At 40.4% G+C, this 22,419-nt stretch overlaps 1 pseudogene across 1 annotated transcript in view; it reads right to left on the bottom strand.

Annotated features, from left to right (window-relative positions):
• Nucleotides 1-1,709: 1,709 nt before the first annotated feature.
• Nucleotides 1,710-22,419, bottom strand: part of LOC309585000 (3'-5' RNA helicase YTHDC2-like) — a 29,093-nt pseudogene continuing 8,383 nt past the window's right edge. The window contains exons 8-29 of the transcript in view: nt 20,082-20,175; nt 18,835-18,983; nt 18,321-18,456; nt 17,843-17,969; nt 16,767-16,832; nt 15,812-16,000; nt 15,545-15,641; nt 15,381-15,468; nt 15,199-15,279; nt 14,172-14,254; nt 12,757-12,862; nt 12,503-12,622; nt 11,883-12,155; nt 11,236-11,362; nt 10,549-10,754; nt 9,639-9,834; nt 8,407-8,516; nt 6,671-6,960; nt 6,091-6,268; nt 4,882-5,085; nt 2,869-3,051; nt 1,710-1,799 (exon numbers count right to left, since the gene is read on the bottom strand). The product of the transcript in view is annotated as a 3'-5' RNA helicase YTHDC2-like (transcript). The remainder of the gene's footprint in view (nt 1,800-2,868; nt 3,052-4,881; nt 5,086-6,090; nt 6,269-6,670; nt 6,961-8,406; nt 8,517-9,638; nt 9,835-10,548; nt 10,755-11,235; nt 11,363-11,882; nt 12,156-12,502; nt 12,623-12,756; nt 12,863-14,171; nt 14,255-15,198; nt 15,280-15,380; nt 15,469-15,544; nt 15,642-15,811; nt 16,001-16,766; nt 16,833-17,842; nt 17,970-18,320; nt 18,457-18,834; nt 18,984-20,081; nt 20,176-22,419) is intronic.

The raw sequence follows: 22,419 nt of genomic DNA on the forward strand, positions 1-22,419 counted from the left end.
ATGTACTTCACCATGACTGAGCTAGATCTAACATCTGGCCATACAAAGACTTACCATGACCACGTCTCTGTCAGGCAGGCAAGGAGGGTACAATCTCTTCTCCACTCAAGTGTTCTAGACTGGCCAGTGGCCTTGTGGAATGCAAATTCCATGGCTGGACTGTCCTTTTTATCATCAAGCTGCAGAAGTCCTACCTGGGCTGGTTAACCAAACATTACACCCCACCTGTGCTCCCTCTCTGGGCCAGCTCCGTCCCTGGAGTGCACAGGGCCCTGTAGATCTGTACAAGGCACTACTGCCCCACATTCCTGCGTGGGCACAGGCCTGGAAGTACTGTAAAAGGCAGCAAGAGCCTCATGCACTGTCTTGAGACACAGTGTATTAGGCAGTAGAGCCTTACATGCACCCAGTTAGTCCTGGCAAAGGTAAAACTGATGGTTCATGTATGGAGGTCGCTACACAGAAGGCAAAATGGATGCACAGGGTAATATCCTGAACAGACATGAGAAAATAGGTAGATGCTCAGCAGCAGAAAAAAGTTTTGGTTTAGCCAAAGAATGACCACAAACAGTGCTGACAGTGATCACACTGAATTTATACCAGCCTTACAGTACAGTACGTTAAGGACTAAGAAAAAGCCAAATAAACCAAGACAGTAGTGGTATGGAAGAAGAAGAAACAACTTGAAAGCAAGCATGAAGACTATGTTAAATGATCAAGGAAATGGTACTGGTAATTATTTTTTATATTCTTTTAAAGAAATACAACTCTTCTACCAGTGCCTAAGTTAGTGAACTATTGAAGTGCCACTTGGCCACAGGCCTCTGAAAGACTGTTTCAGCTTGTCAAGGTGTGAGTCCCATCTTAAAGGTGAAAAATAATTGAAACATCAGTGGACGCACCCAATCTCACAAGTCTCATGCTCCTTCTTCTTTATTTAAATGAAATTTAATTAAAATAATCAAATCCAATAACAATTAAATAATTAATAAATAAAATAAATTTAAACTATAAAAAAATTACATTTAAATAACTTCAAAATTCACATCTCCAGCTGCTTAGGTGTTTGTATGACTACATTCTTCTCTCTTGCACTGTGGATGCAGAAGTTCAACCAACACTTATGGAGCCTTTCAACATATTTGGAGTTATTATTTTTTTAACTCAACTGCAAGACCGATTAATTTAACATTTACATTCTCATACCTTGTACTGGGCTGAGAAAGCTTTAACTGTAAACTGCATATCTCAACTGTCTGCTATGCTATTTTAAACCCACAGACAACTTACAAGGGGTCCGTTGTTTCAAACTTTGTTTTGAACTTCACTGTATTTTTAAGTATCAGCTGCACACTACTGTAAAAAAACCAACTCAGCCAAAAACCAGGCTGGCAAGGAAACACTGAAAACAACACAATTCCCTCTTATTTTTCCACTTCTAGCTGCACAGCATGACTAAGAACGTCAGGAGGTTGTTGCGCCGCCTTCTTCCTCATCTTTACTGTAGACATGCTGCTGGTTCTCGTGGCTGATGTTTCAACAACCTAAACCAGCTGGAAAAAAATCAAAATGAATAGACTATTTAGTACCAAGTGTACCTGTCCTTCCACAAGCTACAAAGACTGGACAGTGATGATACACTGTGTGTGGACAGCTTTTCCTCTACCACAAAACCAGGAAGCAATGCAGGAGTAACTACCTCTGCCATACTACTTGGCACGCTCAGGCAGGTTTTTTCCTGCCAAAGGAATATGGTCCCAAAGCTGCAGCAACTGCTCTCCAACTTGTGGTTCCAGCTCCTAGAAAGGATCAGGAAATCCGGGAAGTTATCTGCACTGCTACTATTGAGCATACAGAAACGATTTATTACTGAATTAGGTGAGGTTGCCGGTGATTGCTTTCAAACCTTCTACAAGAGCTCATCCCTTTTGCTATTGGGACAAACATTAGAACTCCCAGCAGAGCAAGGTTTTCTTACTAGGGCTCAGCAGGAGATAAAAACTTTCATAAGCCACCCTAGCCTAGAGGGTGTTTGGGGTGTTTCCATTCCCAGTGAGATGTCAGTTCTCACAAAGATCATTCCAGTGAACACACTACCTCCATACACAAGAACAGACGCACCAGATACTTTGTACCTCCCACAGGTCACTCACTTACTAACTCAAGATCATTATTTTCCACATCTTTTAAGTTGAATTCCATCAAGCGTGGTGGAGAATGTGGAAAGAGAGGTCACAGGAAATACAGTGGCTGTCCTTTCCTTGTACTTCTTTCCTCCAGTTTCTTACAACTGGAGAGAGTTTTGGAGAAGAGAAGGTGAAACAAAAACTTCAGCTCTTGAGTCATCAAGATGTTTTGGGAGGGGATGGAGAGAGGGCAGAAACTGCCACAGAGAAATTCTGTGCCAATTCTCTGGCTTTTTGTAGTTGCAGTTAGAGCTTTAACAGATTTGAGAACGGTCCTAAGCTTTACTCTACCTCAAAACTCGGGATTCTCTTCAGGCTTTACAGAAAAAACCTTTTAATTATGAACAGTTATTTGGGTGTAACAGACTGTCTAAGAGAATACATCTCAACCAAACACGGCACAAACCTCCAGAACTAAATTACAAAAAAACCCCAACAACTTCTTTTTGGAAGCATCCACCTTTAAATAATTTTTTAAACACATAAGCAAGAAACTGTTTTGATCTTATCAAAATGTCTCCATTACTTCAGCGGTAATTCTGCATTCGCTGAAGGTACAATGCACCAATGAACTGGGATTCAGATTAGCAGACACACGAACAAGTGGCGATAAACTGAACAAGCCAATAAAAAATACACAGTTCTACCAAGTAAAGAAAACTTTAGAAGAGAGTAACATTACCTGGCCATCTCTACTTATCTGTACTTTCTTACTGTCGTTCCACGGGTTGAGCAAATGGTGTGCAAACTGAAAAGGAATGCTTTCTTTTCGGATCCAGTCCACCTTAAACACACCTCCGAAACCAGCAGATCCCCAGTCTTGACTTTTCTCACGCCCAATTGCTGAACCCATTCTAGCAAACCCCTGGGACAAAAATGGAAAGAACAGACATAATGGGACCACATCTGTCTGTGGCAGAACGAGATAAATAACTCAACTTCCTGTGAAACTTTCAAAATAGTTTCAAAGTGATTAACACACTCTCCACCATGAAGCTGGAGCTTCCAAAATGTTTTACATCTAGAAAGTTAGAGGTAGCACTTCTTTTTCCACTTCAAATATGCCTTGTAGGGTTTGACCGTAAGGAATGTCTCTCAATGACAAAATTATCACTGAAGGTTTTTTAAGCTTCGTAACAGATTAAAAAGCTGTTGCAAAACCACCTGAAGCAGAGGGAAATCAAGATGAATATTCCAGTACAGAATAGTCCGTTAGACATTCACATTCCTCGTCAGCTGTAGGTTATTTTTGCAGAAATCCATTTGTTCCTTCTCGTGTTCCCTCTACATTAACTTTCACATAGAATCAGGAGAGTGTAGCTGTTCTTCCAAGAAAGAAGTCAAAGTTGCTTTTATTTCCTTCTTTAGTGAAGCTGGACAAAATTCCACCATGACAAGTATTCAGAAAGAAAATGAAAGGAACCCCAAACCCGAGATAGCATTTAACTTACTTCAGGACACCCTGATTTGCCCACGCCCCAACCAAACCAGAAGTGAACCCAACCCCACAGACAACGTATCAACTATTCAGGTGAATTGATGCCAGTTAGGATGTAGCAGTCCAAAAGATGCAGTTCACTGTGTAAATTAGCAGCACTCACTGCTGATGTAAGACATGCAGTCCTACATAGCTCAAGGCAGACTTACATGAGAGTTAATGAAAGGAACAGTGGAAAAAAAATAAATGTGGACTAGAAAGAGACAGTTGGGACAACAGAAGATTAATAGGGAAGTTAATCCCACATTCCCATGAGGGTGCAGTGCCCTGTCACAACTGGAAGGGCAGGGCAAGGTCAATCACCTGCACTCCTGACGTCGGCGTGTCTTCCCTCCCCCGCTTCCCTGCCTGAGAGCACCAATGCAACCGCCCATTTTCGGTATCAACTGGCTTGCTGAAAATTACTTGCCAGTATTACACCTGCGTTTGCCAAATCATCGTACACAGTATGCCACTGCAGTCCTTCAGTGGTATTGCCAAGACAGCTGTGTTTTGGTTGGTTCCTTAGATTTTCAGTTCAGCTGATTTTTACAAAGAGCTTATATATGAAGAAGTAAGTGGGCCTTTCTTTACCTGGAACAACTGAATTTAGCTGGCTCAAAGCTAATGCGCAACTTTGCACTACCAGGTCAAGTTTTTAACTTCAAACTGACCAGAGATTTGACCAACAAACTGTTGACATATATCTCACTGAACATGAAGTCAAGACACAGCTCTGGAAGAATCACGGCCAGCTTCCTAACTGGAAGTGAATAAAACCAGTTTTTATTAAGATTTTAATAAAGAAATGTATGAGTTTCCTGGCTTTAGAAAGCTATGACTTGCCTGTAACTCCTTGCTCACTTACAATACACACTTTGGCATGCAAAGAGTAGCAATCCCTGACTTTGTCAGGATTTTTGGGGCGCTTTTTGTTGTTTTAGAGGATTAATGTAGGGTATAAACATTATTCTGACTCATGATGTTTGGAGGCAATTCTGTCTCCGCCTTCGAGGGACAAACTGAGCTAACTAGAAGAGCATGTTTCAGAGAAGAATTAAATGCTCTTTCTTCAGCAAGCACAGACATTTGCACACTGCTCTGCTTCTCAGAAGGCCAGGAGTCATAAGCAAAGCTGTCCACACTACACACAGTCATCTGCTGCAGCCTCCTAAACCACCAACCGCTGCTAATACTTAGTTTTAGATTAGGACTCACCTGAAAGCATCCAGACCCTTGAGCAGAAAATATTAAGTAAACCAGGCTGCTCTCCCAAAAGGCTCCATTCAGTTTCCCTTCATTACTTGGCGTAGTGGACCATATTCCCTTCTGTTGAGAAATATCAATGTTTTGCAAGTTGCTACTTTTCATTATAAAGTACCGAACTGGCCTATTTTGTCTTGGTGAAGGAGATCTGCAACCCTGGAAAAAATAAATTAAATTAATAAAGACAACAAAATAAACCAGGCTTTATTTCTGAAGCTTTACACACACGAACATGGAAATCCTTGACTGTGCTCCTCCCTTCCTCCTCCAGCTTCTAGAAGAAACGTAAAATCAGCTGGTCCTGTCTGAAACGGCTTTAAAATGTATCCGACATCTATTTTACATTTTGATAGCACTTCTCAACAATTCCTCCATGAGGGGCCGAAAACAAGTAGAGCAGAATAGGAGTAAAAAGCTTAGTGATTAATTACGATTTGTTTAAGCCTGACATGCCTTGAGATGGCACCAAAATTAATCATCCTAGACTGCAGCCTACAGCACACCACTCCCATTTCTACCTTCGGGAAACATGTTTTCTTCCTTTTACACTGGCTCAACCTAAAAGCTGAAAAACTCAAGAGGAATTACTAAATCCTCCAGCGAGTCCATGAGGTTTCCTTTCAGTGATCTGTTTAGTATCACTGCAGTTTACCATTCAAGTATACAGGGACAATTATGACAATAAGCTCGTTAAATGTGTGCTTTGTTAAAATAACCCTCACAAAACCCCCCAAGCAGTCATAATAAGGCAGGTAACACAGATAACACAATATTTAAAGAGAATCTGTATCAATGGATGCTGTTACAGAAACAGAAAGGCAGAATCCAAAACCTTCAGAAGTGTGTGTACAATGTACTAATTTAGTTGAAAAAAATTAATACACCTTCACCATTTATTAAAAAAAAAACAATCTCATTTTTTTACTTTGGATAGCTTTACCTCAGCAGTCCACAAATACCATCTTTGCTGTATTAAACTAGCGTAACAAGGATATTTAGTCTAGATTTTAAGTTCCAGAAGGAAGCATTATGCAGCTGTTACAAATGAAAAGTTAAGTCAGGTTCCTAATTTAGCAGTAAAATACCTAATTGTTGCAGAATGGTATCAGCAAGACATCCCTTTACTTTCGAAGAGCAGGGTGGTACTTTGGAGAACTCTACCTTTGCAGATACTGGAGAAGAAGGACTAGCACAGGGGCTGGGACAGCTACTGCTGTCTGCAGGCTTCACTGAGGACTGAGCTGATCTGTCATCTGAGGATCGTTTGGAGAGCAAAATGTCTTTTTCTTTGTACTTCTTTGGCTGGTGGAGTGCAGGAGATGTAGATTTCACCGAAACTCTAAAAAGGACATGCCTTGAGTTTCACAAGCACTCACTGAACAATTTACGTACATACCTGTCAGCCTACTGCATGACCACATGTATTACAGCAACTACAACACATATTAAACACTAACTAAAAACCCATACCGGTCATGCATTGTTTTTTAATGTTACTGCTAAACCTCATCTGCTACTTCTCCAAGATCACAAATCATGGACAATATTCCTGACTGCTCTCTCAAACAGCAGGCCCATGTATGAAATACTTCTCAGTGAAACTACAATGCAGCATAGGACAGTATCACACCTTTCAACTGTACTGCCACTATTTCCACCTCCTTATTACTAGCAGAAATTTAAGTGATGCTTGCATACATAAATTGCAACCTACAGTGTCTAGAAGACCTCAACATCTTACTTTTCAGCACTAGAGGAGTCAGAGAATTCAGTTTCTGTTGAGCTTTTTCTACTGTTGGTTGACTTCCATGTAGATGCCAAAGGAAGCTCTTCACAAGTCACAGGTCTCGGTCTCTGGCCAATTCCTGAAGGCTGCTGCAGACCTGCAGACTGCTCTTCAGCACTCAGAACAGCTGTAATTGCTCTTACAGTTGTTTCATCAACTTGAGACCACGGTTTAGAAGGAGCTCGCATACGACGCAGGAACAAACTGTGCCACTTCTGCCTGAGTTGCAACAGCATCCCAGCAGCCCGTAATGAATTCCAATTCTGTTACAGACTGATGAAAATTACATCAGGCAGGTGAGAGTACCCTACTCCTTCCTATCAGGCAGCACCTCACATTCCAGTGAGAACAAGGTCCAAACTGAAAGGCAAGACCAAGGTCTTGGGGAGGGGGAATAACTCTTACTTAAAGTAAGATGTTAATTTACATTTTTCTCCTTGGACGCAAGGTAATTTTTGGAACATTTCCTTTAGCTCTGTACTAAACTTAACATTGCATTGTAAATCCACAGAATTTTTTTCCTTTTTATCTTTCCAGAAAACCCACTTTTTTCATGCTTTATGCCCTTCCTATCAAATCAATCTGTACTCATGCACTCTTCAGTCCTACCTGAGGGAAAAGAGCTCTAAGCGGCATTTTTCTTACACAGACTTCTGCTCAAACGCAATGACTAAATTCAGAAGACTAGAGTCTAATTCCCATGTTATCAGAAATGCTTCCATTGAAAAAAGAATTTTTAAAAATCACTCTTCTGGACATGTCTAGGACAGACAGCATTATTATTAGAGCTGGTAAGTTCCAGGGTTTCATGATCCATAAACTACCTCCTACCACAGCCACAGCTCTTCAATGACCTAAAGCCTTCTGTTTCAAAGAGGTTTTTATTTCTCCTTCCGAAATCTGATAGCAACTTTCTTTCAGCAGCTCCAGCTTCAAGTGCTCCTTTTTCGATCCGATTGTGGTTATGCTCCCAGAGAAAGAAAAACACAATATGCCAATGTGGCTGTTCTCTCAGCTCCTGCTCAGATTTTGGCTATCCCAGCTCATGCTGTGGCCTGATGGAGCACCACACAGGCAGGACAGGAGGCCAGAAGGAGCAAAAGGGCCATTATGCAGCCACTGTCACCTGCAGCCTGCTGTCCCCTGCAGCCCTTATCTTTTGTCTGGCAGCCTCTTCAGAATGTGCTCACTTGTGGAAACAGACAAAACTGCCAAGCTCAGACACATAAAACATCATATTGCCCAGAAAGTTTCTGAAGCAGATCCAACAGCATCTGGACTGCTGAGGCTTTCCTGCTCCCTCATGTGAGAGACAAGACACCCACACCCCATGATGGAGGAAGAGGGAAGAGCACTCTCACTGTTGGATTAGGTGACCAATTATTTTTTGTCTTTTTGCTCATAGGTACAAGGTTTGAAAGGTATGGGTGGTAGGTTACAAAACCTTGCGACTTGCACGTTGAATTCGTGAATTCATGTGACAGCTCTGGGCCAAAGGGGATTGAAGCCCTTTAACTCTTGATGAGCTCACGAAATATGGGTTAAATCACAGAGTACTTAGTTTGACAGACCCCAACGGACCATGACATTCTTAGAGAAAATTCCTGGCTACTCAAACGTTACAAAAACCTTTTTACATCTTTTTATAATCCTTCTACATGAAGCAAACACAGGAGTGATTTCTTACGTACTTCAGGGTCCAGTTTGAGATGAAGCCATTCATCCAGCTTCAGTAGTGCCAGATCAGCAGTTGTTTTGTCCTCCATCTCACTGTCACTGCTATCGTTAGATACCCCTCCCCCTGAATTAAAGAGAAAAGGTGCATTAGCATTTCTGTATTATTTCTACTTATATACAAAAACCTGAACACTACCGCATTACCAGCAATAAATCCTTTTCCTTCTAAAACTGACTTTACAATGTAAACTGTTGTAAAACTACTTCTTCTTTTCTGCAAATACACTGCAGAGTCTTTGCTCCAGATAGGAGCAATCAAGTAGCCAGACCTGCTGAAGATCCTACTGTGTAAAAACCTGTACTGACGTGGTCTGACTCAACTCATGTACCTTCACCAGTATTCACAAGCCACAATCCAGCTGTTGCCTGAAGCTGTTTGTAAAACCACACGTGGCTCTATTTCCTAGTAAAAGAGCAGATTTTTTTACTAGATTACTAGATAAAGACCTAGTAAGAAAAAGAAAATTATAGATACGTATGGCTATTAATTAGGAATCCTTATTTCCTAGAGCGCAATTCAATCAGCATGAACACTATTCTAAGGTCAACAGTTTAAAAGCAAGACAGAAAAGCTTCACAAATAAGTTGGACTTTCAGTTTGATTCAACCTATGAGAAATAGCAGCAGTTATTTTTGCCTCCATTCCTACAGCACTCCATTTAAATAAGAAAAAAAAGGAAATTTCTATATATTCTCCATTACTTCTAGTTAACAGCACAGCTAATTGACATTAGAAATCATCAGTGGAAAATATCTTGAAAATGCATGTGTCAGCTAGAAGCAGTATGTCTTGTTTGCCACATTGATTGTTTCTAAATTATTCAGTTTGAATAATCTGGTCTGAAGTATCAAATAAAGCAGTCTGGAGAAAAAGAACACACATGCTACGCTTCTCAGTACTAGTATTATCATTAGACATTGTGGCTGCATTCTCTCCTTACAAACTGCACTGTAGTTTCTGAGACCCCAGAACTGTGTCAATTATGGATATGGATCTGTAAGGAATCCCAAAACTGAGACATTTGTTACAGAACCTACAAACTATTCCTGAATAGCTACAAGAATCATTACACTGTTATTTCAGAAGTCACCACCATATGCATTAAAAATGACTGAAAAAGAAGCTTTGCACATCACACACTGGTGCATGCCAATGGAAACATTCCAAATCCACACTCCAGTGTACCTCGGAAGGCTGAAGATGCCTGCAAGGCATTACTTGGCAGTCTGGCTGGTCCACAGAAGAGGGACACGGTGACAGGTGTCACAACAGAGCAGCACCTGACGTTTGCTGTCTTGCGAGCTCTCGTCATTTCGTCATAGATAAGCCAGTCTGTAGGGAGGGCCTGGATGGCTGCAGCTTGTCCATCTGCTGGGGGAACCTGTGCAAGAGCAGGTAAGACTGGGCTATTATACCCTCTACCTGTAGTTAACATACATTTTAACATCTTTCTCATTTTATCCAGAGACATTGTGGATGCCTCAACCTGGCAGTGTTCAAGGCCAGGCTGCGTGGGGCTCTGAGCAACCTGGACTAGTGGAAGGTGTCCCTGCCCATGGCAGGGGGCTGGAACGAGATAAGCTTTAAGGTCCCTTCCAACCCAAACCCTTCTGTGATTCTGTATCTTTAGGAAGAAATACGTATATAATTATATACATATATAATATATACCTATATAAAAATAAAAATAAAAATATACATGCAAATAAAAAAGCATGAGAGAATTCAACCAGATGCACAAATTATCCTACCACCATGAAACAAAATACTTTGCTTTAAAAAGAGATGTTAAAGAAGAAAAGTTTCAGAGCAGAACTTCTTGCTTTTAAGAGATTATATCTTTACAACAATTTTACAACTAGGGGTGGTTTTTTGTCATTTTGCCTTGTTCCATCTGGAGAAAGGACTAATTGAAACAATGGAAAAATGAACCAACTCCAATTCTACCAACTGGTAGGAAAAGTATTTTCTAAAGCTGCAGTGTTTAATGCCCTTGCTGCTTTTAAAGTACTGACAACTAGGAAAAGACGTTTCTAAAACATCTGATAGATTCTAGTGCTCTATTTTGTGAGCTATAAATTCAAAGTGATTTTACCTTGTTATACTGAGATTGACCAAGAACAGAGGTAGGATGAAATCGCACTTTCTTCTCCTTTGGTTCAGTCAACACCAGGCTTTCTCTGTCTACGTGCACAAGATCGGGATACATCCCAGCCACTAAGGCAGCTTTAATTACAGCCCAGTTCTCAGAGTTAGTATTAACATCTCTAATAGCAGCTCCTCCTCTGGCTCTCACAAAACCTGTCAGAAGAACAGGACAAAACGGTGCCATGTTAGCTTGTGTTTGGTTCCCAAAAGGAATTTGAAAACAAAGGTGAAATAAACTACTAATTTGTTGCATCTTTCACCACTGCCAACCTTAACAGCATCAAGAAGAAACCATTACACTGAAATCCCTCCCGATAAGGGGTTGCACACTAACACAGAATACAATTACTTTCTACAATACAAAGACATTTCCTATGGGAATAATTTACTAAAACATAATGACCCAAAGAAATTCATCTCGACACTGAAATGCGGTGCCATGTGGAGCTGAGATGAGGATGCCTCTGGTTAGATCAGCCACAGTTCCTCATCTACACCATACCCCGCATCAACGTGTACGTGAAGGTCTGATTCAAATTAAGTAAGAAAAATGACACCAGTGAACATTATTTCTGTTACAATTTCTATAGGCTGGACTTTAAAACGAGGTTAAAATTTCTTCCAAGCTGTTTACCCGAGGCTCTAAGCTGGCCGAGCAGCTGTGTTCTCATTCCTACGATGATTTCCATCGTGGCTTGGGATAGGAAGTTCTTTTCACAGAAGGCTCTCTCCCAGCCATCAGCGCGCGCCTTCTGCCACGCCTGAAAACGTTTTTCACATTTGCCTATCACTTTGACTAGCTAAAACTAAAAAGTGCATTTTAAAAAAATTACATTTATGTCAATAAAATGAAGGCAAAACCCACTCTGGAAGTAAATGCATCAAACTAGATTTTTTTTCTAATTTCAAGAATTAGATTCTCTTTACCTGTTCACTCCAGTGATCATTACGTCAAGTTAAAATGATTAATTCAATAAAGATCATTACATTAAGATCATGATTTGAAGTTATCAGTGTAGTAGGATGTAAAGAGCCACACTGTTGGCACATGGCTGGAACGCTCACAATCTTGTAAGGTTTGGAAACATCAACAAAACATACCACAGAAAGTGTTCCCTCACACATTGATGAGTCCAACACACAGGAAAGCCACTAGGCAAAAATAACGTCTTCTCCAAGGCCTTAATCACAGTCCACCACTCTACATCCAAGCAGACTGGTACATTATTTGCCTTGATGGGTGATCTCCTGTGATGAGTACTCTCTGAACTGAAATCCTACCTGGAAAGCCCTGAGCAGGGCCATGTGGTCACTGAACGTCCCTGCAGCAAAACGCTTCCTGCACAGCATGGCTGCACGCTTTTGGGAGGCCAGCGTGGGCAGCACAAAAGGGTCTTGGCCGGCAAGAGCACAGGCAATGGTCAGAACAGGATCCAGGCACTTCAGCACAACAGCATACAACACCATTTTACCCAGGTGTGGCTCTACAGGTAATTCAGTGAGGTGGTAACCAAGCTCAGTGAGATCTTCCCAAGGGTCCATGGCATCTATGGTCTGTTTATAAACAAACAAACAAAGGAGAGGGGGACAGGGACAGTGGACTAAATCAGTTTACAGTGAAAGCAGAAAGGATGTGAATACTGGGCATTAACCAGACTTCTTCCCAAACACTAAAACAGCAAGTCCAACTATTAACAGAGACGACTTTGAATCACTCTCTTCCCCGACATGGAAAAACACATCCCCACACACAAAATGAAAACAGGTAATAAGCAAAAATTCAAAACATCCTGAAGTAATTAAAAACAGCTTCAGTACAAACAGAAGCCAGTAAGATAGGCTGCTACACCACAAATATGGAATCAAATGAAATTCCCACCTAAACCTATTCCTTTCCTGACCTTAAGCATGTGCACAGCATTTCTGACAGTTAGAGCAGGCGGAGGATCAGGAGCTTTCATAAGGAAGTCCACAACTGGACAATTAATTGGAGCCAGAAGCTTTGTGTATAAACAAATCTCCTGCAAGTTCAAAGGCAGAAGAAAAAAGGTTACTAAGACTTGGAAACAAACCCAACACACGATTTTTTGCAATTAATAGTATGGTTTGATGACATTAAATTTTTTGAAGTTACAATTTCAAACTGAACATGCACCTGAAGTGGCATTCTTAGAAGTTCTGGAGACTGAAATTCCAACATATTCTGAAATCGGAGCCTGCTGAAGAGACGAAAACAGACTCCAGGCTGACAGCGCCCAGCCCTTGAAAATAAAGTATGGGAAGTTGTGAAAATTAGGATTTTTTTCTAAAAACAAAACCAACCAACCAAAAGCCAGCAAACAGACACAGAAACTTAGAACGGAAAAGCAGAAGCAGTTCTGTGAAGAAGGTGTTGCTAAGTGTAAGTCACACACAGAGTGTGAGTTTTCCAAGCGTGGATTATTTTTGATGGCATGGAAATTTTTTATTGTAATTTTAACCCAACACTGAGAAATCTGGAGAAACAAAAACAAGGCTCATCTAAGTAAAGGCTGTGGGTTTTTTGCTAACCTAAGACCAGTCCAAATCTCAATCATCCTTTGCTGTAAGGAATCTAAGCTGCGAACTTCGTTTCTTCCCTGCGCATCCCCCAAACTCAAGTTACTCTTGGAGTAAAAGGTAGAATAAAGATTAAATAGCTTGTGACTGAAGGGACAGAGACAGCAAATTCTCACATTCACACACAAATACTTGAAGCTTAATGCCAACAGAATTGATGAAACATTTGTTTGGGCATTTGCTGGCAATTGATGGGCATTTGTTGCTACAAAACTTCCAAGCCCTCACCCACAGTGTTGGGAAGAATATGATCATGGCCTGTTAAGTCATGGATAGTTTGGAGAAAGTGAAATAGGCAGTCCTCTGCCCAAAGACAAGGTGTGAAAACAGGTGGACACTGTGACTGCTGGTGCTACGTGGGAGAAAGAGGAAGGAGAACAAATTAATGTAGAGGAATTCCTTGTGGAACAGGGGCATGAGATACCCCAGGAGAGCTTGGGCATCCCAGGGCTGTTGCAGAAGTACCCCTGACGGGGCCTCAGGCTGAAGATAGGCTTGCAAGGCACCTGCTAGCCGGCAGCCTTGAACAGCCTTGGGAAAAGGCATACACTGGTCAGCTGCCCCGCTGCTTAGAGGCTTTCTCATGGGAAAGGGGCGTGAACTTTGAAAAAGTCTAACTTGGTGAAGGTAAACAATAAAACGGGAGCACGATGCTCAAATCGTATCGGTGTTCGTGTCCTGTCTCAGGCTGCCTCTCCTGCACGTGGGACCCCCCCCCCCCGCTAAAAATTAATGGGGTGGAAAACAACCTAGACCTTTGGGAAATGCCTGAGCATCACTTTTCTACAACTTGGGAAATGATTCCAAGGAAATACATGCTGACCCCTACTCATCTGCAGAGAATGAGTGCTGGCCATTGTCCAACACGACACTGGACTAGGCTAGAAACAGTTATTATGCTGTGTGCTTTATTCTTAACACACAGGACGGTGGAGATCTGCGAAATAAGAACCATTATGAGGCATTTATTACCTGCCTTTTCTCTGGATAGCACTGGCTTTTGAAATACACCCCATTTTTAGCACTGTAACACAGCTCAGTGCATCAAAAGACTTCTATAAAAACAAAGAAAGGAACATAAGCCCAAGACTGAATAGGGCACATGAAATAGAAGTTACTAGTTATTTAGATTACCAACAGAAGTTCTCTAAAAAGTATGACATAGTAATATATACAGCAGCTTCTGGCACAAAGATATCGTCTCAGTTTCCCGTGAATTTATGATGGTACCTCCTTTGCAGTATCTTTGTGCTACACAGTTTTCAAAATTAAACTTTTTCTAGTCAACAGGTAATTGCAAGTCAGTAAAAGATATGTCAGGTCTGCGTCCTGAAATATCACAAAGCAAGCAAAAATACATTATTATACCAAGTAAAGTTTTCCTCTTTATCTCACTTGGAAATTACCTCCTTATTTTCCTAGATTTGATGTAAAATTACCAAAAGAAACTGTATTATAAGAACTTCAGAAATTTGGTGTGTGTATCTCCTACGAAATCCAACTCCATTTTCAAAGCCATACACTAGGTCTTAAATTGCCTCGTTATGTTATCTCACTTTTCTTGAACAAGTAACTTAGGAATAGGCATGCAACACACCCAAAAAAGTGCTTAAAAGCTTAATGGGTTCTTTTTGGACTTGATACAATAGTAGGACAAAAGGAACTCCCAGTGTCCTCCAAGTCTCAGAAGGTGGTGGTCTAAACGGAGGACTTGTTTTAAAAATCAAACCGAAATACCAAATTACAAAAAAAAAGAAAGATCCATCAACACCTCAACCTACGTTAGTTTTTACAGGGCTTTTAGACAGCTAGCTATTTACAGTGTTTGTCATAGAACAAATGGATGTTGAAACTTCTCAGTGAGGTCTGTTGCCTGACAGGCACTAGCTCTCAGCCTACTGATAAGTTAAAAAAAAAAGCTCTCCAAAATTCATGCACCGTGTGTTTTAGAATGGCACTAGGAAGTTCACTTCCCAAAGACAATTTAAGGCAGCCGTACCTCTTTCACCTTGCCCGAGTCAATGACAAATACAACATCACTGACTGTTACGCTGGTTTCTGCAATATTAGTAGAAAGAATCTGCAATGAAAAAACCAACCAAACAACCAAAACTATAGTAACTGTAGAAGCAAAGGCAAAATAGATCACTGTTGCATCTGACCAAGCCCTCTGATACTTGGGATTTTGCGGATGCCAGAAGGTGGAGTTTCAAGCACTTTTTTCTGATCCAAAGTCTGCACACTCGAATGAAGCATGAAAACTTGGTATCTAATGCAAGACAAAAAGCACGTTTCAAGGATCCTTTAAAGAAGCAATGGAAAGCCACAGAAACTAAAGGTTTTACCTGGGAGCGTTATCAGCAAACCTCTTGTCATCAAAAAGAATGCGGTCCCTCAGGCTCACTATCTCATCATATCCAGGAAGAAATATTAAAATGGCTCCTAAAGAAGGAAGTGGGTTTGCAGAGTTAAACAGAAGATTCAAACATACGTCAGCGCCACGCAGACCAGCACTCGGAAGGTTTTAACTTTTGGGGATTTCCAAAGAGCGAGCAGGATTCATCAGAAGCTGAATCCACAACAATTCACTGGGAGTGTGGGTATTTACCTACCCGCATCGCAGCTACGACAGATACTGTGGAGTAAGTGCATGGTCAGATCCAGATCCACATCCACTTTTTCATCATCAAAGCTGTGATGATAAGCTGTCAGTAGCTCTCTGTCTGTCCTCTGCACTAAGGTCACTACCACTTTTTTGGACCAGGGAACTTTCATCCAGATTTCCAAATCCGAATGAAACACTGTAATAAAAAAATACGCAGAAGGCTGTTCCCTTCAGGTTTGCATTCAGCCATCAACTCAAACTTAGATCAAGACCAACATGACCACCGGTCTTGAATTTTTATTTTTAAGTGTAGCAGAAGAGAATCACAGTACTAGTACTGTTCACTGACTTAAATGTTAACCCAACAAAGCATGCAACTTCCAATTTTCAGTGTTAACTTTAGTTTTCTTAAACTTCATTGAGACACAACCGTAAGTGAATGAAAGTTTGAAGACATTTCTCGTTTATCAGTTCAAGGAAAAATATTTAAAAGATACGTATTTTCCAAAAATTTCCCACTAGCAGAAACTACACGAAGAGAAATCAGAATAATGTAACCTTTACAAAACACTACCTCAACTCTGATAGCTGTAAGTCAATCAAAGAAGCATTCTTGAATGGCCTAGTGTACACGTTACTTCGATAAAGTTTCTTTACTATGTCTATTGTGTATCAACAATACACAGATAAAAACACATGACAGATTTGTTTCCAAAATAAGCATGTGAAGATAAAATGGTTCATAGTATAGAATCAGCAAGTTGTGCTAGCCTAAACAACATGACACTGACTACAAACGTTTTTGTTCTTTGCTTTTGATATATTCCTATTCTCAAAAAAAAGGTATTGCTATTTAGCCCAGATTTTAAAGCATAAAAAGCTAAAACCTGTTCCGATTAAAAGAACACAAACCTCAAACTTCCTTTCACCACAACTCCTTCTGCAAAGCAGTTACAGCTCACCTGTAGGATTCCAACAGATCAACAACCTCTGTCTGTCTGAAGCGCCTAGCCCAGTCCACAGCCGTCCTGAAAGAGTGGCACAGGTATTCTGACCAGATTTTCCACTTCAAAAGACGACTATGAATAGCACATCATGCGAGGAGACAGCTGACACCACACTTTTGTGTCCACTTCTGTATTGCTAGCAATGCTGTTATTGCTGGATCTGCGACTTCCCATTCTGAAGTGCATGAACACGTGTAACAGCGACCCGATTTTCAGGTAACTCAGCTCCTTACCACACAAGAGTGTCAGTTTTACACAGGAGGACAACACAAACATGCACAAGGAAACGTGGAACAAGGAACAGTGTGCCATTCCTTTAAAAAGCCCACACCAGTGTGCAGAGATCAGACCTGCCTGTTTGCAGTACCCTTTAAGTCGTCCCAAAAAGTCACACCCCAGGCGTTTTTCATCAAAATGTGGGAAAATACTGGGCTATTTCATGCCTTTCAGAAGTTGTCCTCCTCACAGTGCAGTTCACTGGTTTACCTTTAAACTGCATTCCTTCCCAAGTTTTTCAAGTGTTGGTACCAAATATCAGAGCCCTGGAATCCTAATTCTTAGCCTTCCATACTACAATTACTTTCCGTACTTCCTGTTTATATGAAGACACACTTCATGACCACAAAGCTTGAGTCTTGACAGATTCACAAATATTTTTACATGCTACAGCATATTTAGAAACATAACACAAAGATCTTCTTACACAGGTAACTCCGTGAAAATAAGAATCACCAAACATTCTGGTGGAATTCAGCAGATTACAGTCTTTCCACTAACCAGTGTCTTAAATAAGACATACTGAAACCAAGCTTATAGCCCATAATCAAGACCGCGTAATTAAGAATTCCATGTAGAATTTACAGAAAACAATGTGCTTCAACAGAAGTTAGAAACAGTTTAGGCTGTCAAAATCTATAGCTCTTACAGCAGTCTGGTAAGTTAGCAAATTAATTCAGATGTTACACAATTTTCTTTCTCTCTCCTATGTTGACAAATAAATCTATCTTTTGGTTTCTCTGTTTGTTTGTTACCAGCCATTGGATGATTTGCAGTGGATACTTGCTCCCATACTGATCAGCTGTTCTACTTGACTCAAAAAGCCTCTCCCTGAAGAAATCATCAGAGCAGTCGCACCGGTCTCACTGTGCCTATAATCAACTGAGAAGTAAAAAAAAAAAATCAGCAAACCCAAGAGAAATGTTATTTTTTTTTCCAAATATTCTACAAATATTGCTTTCAAATTCCAGCCCAAAGAGAATTTGTTTCCTCACTCATCTCTGCAGCCAGCTCATGGGAATTCCACATTGTTTTAGAAGCACACTTCTGCCAATACTTCGAAACAACAACAATGAACTAAACAACTCATTAATTCTGCTAGCCCTATTCATTTTTTCAGTAGGCATCAGAATGCAAAAGTAACAACATTTGAAACTGAAGATGAAAGTAGCCATAGAAATTTAAATGAATTTGTGGTTGCTTTTTTGTTATGTAATAACATACAAAACTTACCACTGACATTTTCAGTTAAAATTAGACGGAACACCTGAGCAAAGGAATCAATATCTTTATGCAACCAGATGTCAGACAGACAGGAATCCATTTCTTTTACTATCCACGGTTCAAGGCAATTCACATCTTTTTCAGTCTGATGAGACAAAACAACACTGAAAGATTAATCTCTTCCAAGAGGTGTCTCTATTCTCACACATTACCCACAAAGAATTTGAACAGCTCGTTTTCCCAGCAGCAATCAGAAATCCACCACTCAGGCATCAGTTAAAGCACTGACTGTGTCCTATGCAAGGACTCACACAGGGGCAGTCGAGCCATTTGATCTGAGGAAAAGCTGCGTACCACCACCGTAACCGAAAAGCCCACTTCAGCCAGAGCAGCTCGTCCTAGTAAAGCGACCCTTAAAACGCGTTAATACCTGAGAGCCTACGGCGCTTCAGATAACACACTTTAAACGGCTAGTAATGGAACACAAATATAAACTTCTCTCGCAACAAAAGGAAAATCTTACCAGTTGATTAAATACTGTGTCACCACCATCATCCAACAGACTGTACTCTTCATTTGCCCTTGGAACTGTTTTTTGTCTCCGACATGCCAGTTTGTTGGTGTTTTCTTGAGCGGAACACCACTCAGCAAGAGTGGTTTTCTGTTTCTCTTCTAGAATGCAAAGTATTTCCCAAGAAATTTTTAGAGTCATCTTTATTATCCATTGTTTTCTATTAAAAAATAATTACAGCAGCTCAAAGTTTTACCTAATCAGCTTTATTTAATCTACAATGCTGCTACCAGTCCAACATAAATGACGTGTTTAAGGGTACCCAAAGGGCACCACTGCAAACAAGTGCTGTGAGAAGAAGGTAAACCCCACCATTTTGGTGTTTAACCCCCTAAGCCTCCATTATTCCAAATTACTGCAGTCAAAGGAGCTTCCTAAGGAATTACCTTCTACACAATCTCAGCCCAGATCTTTCTCCAGAAGTGGAATTCTGGAGACAAGTGATACAGCCCCTGCACGTAACAACTTATTTTTGTATGCAAGTGGAAGAAACAGTAGAAGACACCAGTGTCTTAACTGAACTTTTCTATCCACAGGGATCGCAACCGAGCACCGGGATAAACATCCAGTCAGGACTGTATGTTATAGTTTGGGGTTTGCCTTTTTTTAAAATTTTCCTTAAATGATCATTAGGATCATTACTTTCAGTTGCCAGAAAAACTGCTGAAGTAATAGCTACTTAATCAACTGAAAACCAATTATACTTAGTTTAAGAGTGTGAATGCTTATTAAAAAATACATCCATGTCTGAAGAATGCAGTGAAAAATACTAATAGGAACAACTTGTACATTTTGTGCAAGATGTACAAAATCCTGCCTCCTTTAACAGCTGCACTTGCATTTGCACCCAAAGGTACAGAGCATCCTCTGCTCCTGTAGTTTTCATGTGGGCAGAGCCCCCAATTATATGTAATTCTACACCATAACAATTAGAAAAAATAAGACATTTATCAACTGAAAGTAAAAAGAATGCAACCACTCAATCAAAGTGAATTTTCTTCTTTAATTGCAAGAACTTCCATGAACATTACATTTCAATAATGCAAATGCTGAGAGCTTAAAGACACTTGCTGTCATCTAATCACGTCTCACTTCATCTCCTGACTTTGGAATTTTAACAGAAAATCATCCTGTTAATCGTTTGTTCAATCAAGCAATGCTTCTCATTGCCAACCCTTACGATTAACTAGGTCACCAACCTTGCTGCTTCTCTTTTTTGTACTTTACCATCCCTTTGTTTGTATACCCAGTGCTCCAGAAACATCTCTTAAACTTCAAAAGGTCTTCCTTGGACTGAAAGTACAAAAATTCCATAAAAGATGAGATATTCCCCAGCTTCACTTAGAGCATTATTTTTTAAAAAAAATTATCTTCAATGGAGTTCATTTTTCTTAAAATTATACAAAACAAAACATTTCCAAAGTCAAATGCTATCTTGTTTCTCATTAACCTCTTCAATTATATCAGCTGTTATAGCAAGAGATGTTCATAAGATTCAGAGTTATTAACTGCAATTTTTTAAAATGAGAAGAAGAAAACAGCCATTTTTGTTTAGGGTTACAAACAAGAACTCACCATGTAAGCCTGCCACCTGGAGTAAAAACGCAATTATTTAACAAGCAATTAATACAGCTTTGTGCAAGACTCCTCAAGGAGACAGTACATCTTTGTGTTGAACTACTTTCTCTCATGAGAAGTGTGTGAGGAGATAAGACTTTTCTCAGCGTCCTCAACTGATTCAGCAAAGCTGGGCTTTCTTTACTGAATACTTCTGGACAGATGAGACATCCCAGTGGTCTTTACCTCCTAATAATTTATCCTTACTTCTTTTTCAACATGACTCTTTTCTAGACCTTATCTGTGAACATTAAAGGATGCTTTTCACATGAAGAATTCAAATCTCAACATTTTGATTTCTGGTCCCTTAAGATGACTTTAGATCACTCAGGATTTTCCTTCAGAAAGAACCATCTACAGTTCACATACTTCGAGAAGCTGTCATAGAGGAAGCCTTCCAACACCCATCACAAACTCTGTGTACTACAGCAATCCACAACTACAAAATGTTGGTTTCTGTGGTCAGGATTTTGTCAGCCATATTGCTGAAGGAGAAGCAAACCTTTTTCATTACATTAACAGACAGAAGTCTAAAGCTGCTTCTTTTAATTCTTAAATTCTCAAAAACAAAAAAGGAAAAAACATCTTTCCAATTGCTACTGGCCTGCTACACAACCAGCATAACCACTGTGGTAAACTGGAGCGACTCTCAGCAGAATTTCCAAAACAAATATACTCTCATCTAAAAGAATAGGAAGCTGCAAGAAGAGGAAACTGGAAAGCCACACAGCAATCACAGCTGAGGCTCTCCCTTGCAAAAAAAAATTCAGAGAACATGAAATCATGTGTAATTGAGACAGATTCCTGTCTCAAACAAGTTACAAGCCTTATTTTACTAGGCAGAAGTTCAGGACTGGGCACTAGAAAGAAACACTTCTATCTGTAAAAAACCAACGAGGTTTCCTTGTCACGAACATTTGCTAAAACAAACCAATAACTGATGCCACCCATTTCCTAGAACTGTTGAGATTTTTAAAAAAACAGGCTGACATGCAGAGAGTCTACCTGATTGTCAAATAAAGCATTTCTCCTAAAAGCTACTGTTGAAAAGACAATAAACTTGGACATCATTGTTGAAAAAGGAAGAGGACTGCAAGCTGCCAGAGGAGGTCACCCATGCAGAAAACCTGCAAGCCAGGAGGGTGGGAAAAACAAAACAAGCCCACGCAAACCCCCCATCTGTGAGAGGTTGGTTACGTGAAAAGGGACATATAGAGTCGAGATATACAGATTCTTTGCAGCTTACTGATCTGAGAAGCTGGCTACGTGAGAACGGGCACATAGACCCTTGCAGCTAGCTGAGCAAGGTCTCATAAGACAATGCACCACACATCCTGTGTAACAACTGAAGTTACAGAATATTACATGTATCTTGCTCAGTAACTGAACCACCATTGAGCCTTACTGCTGAACTGTGGGTTTATTTGCAGAGCCAGCAAGGTTAGGTTTTGGCAGCAAAACAATGGACATCTGTGGTTAGAAGGCCAGGGAAAATGGCAGAACTGCTGACCACGAGAGGGGGTCTAAGGAGGGGTTTAGAATCAGCTTAGTCGACGTGAACCACTTAGAATGCGCCGTTACGAATATGCATAAAGCCTATTATTGTTAGTATATAAGGAGTTCTGGTACAATCAATAAATCGGATTCCTGCTGATCACTCATATTGAGCGTCTGGGTTTCCCCTCTATCGCGACACCCATCTCCCACACATCTGTATTTTGCCTCTCCTAAAGATCAGTCAAATGAAATTAAAGCAGCAATAATGGGAACTTTTCTTTGCATCTGAAAGTCATCTAACTGCAGGTAACCGAGGCTGACCATAAACTAACAGAAACTGGATGTCTTTTCTGAGTATTTACCCAGAGGAACAGCTACTAATTTCCTTTAAAACAAAGAATCATGTGATTGAAGCATGAAACC

This window comes from Coloeus monedula (assembly GCF_965178545.1).
Source record: "Coloeus monedula genome assembly, chromosome: Z".
Taxonomy (NCBI): domain Eukaryota; kingdom Metazoa; phylum Chordata; class Aves; order Passeriformes; family Corvidae; genus Coloeus; species Coloeus monedula.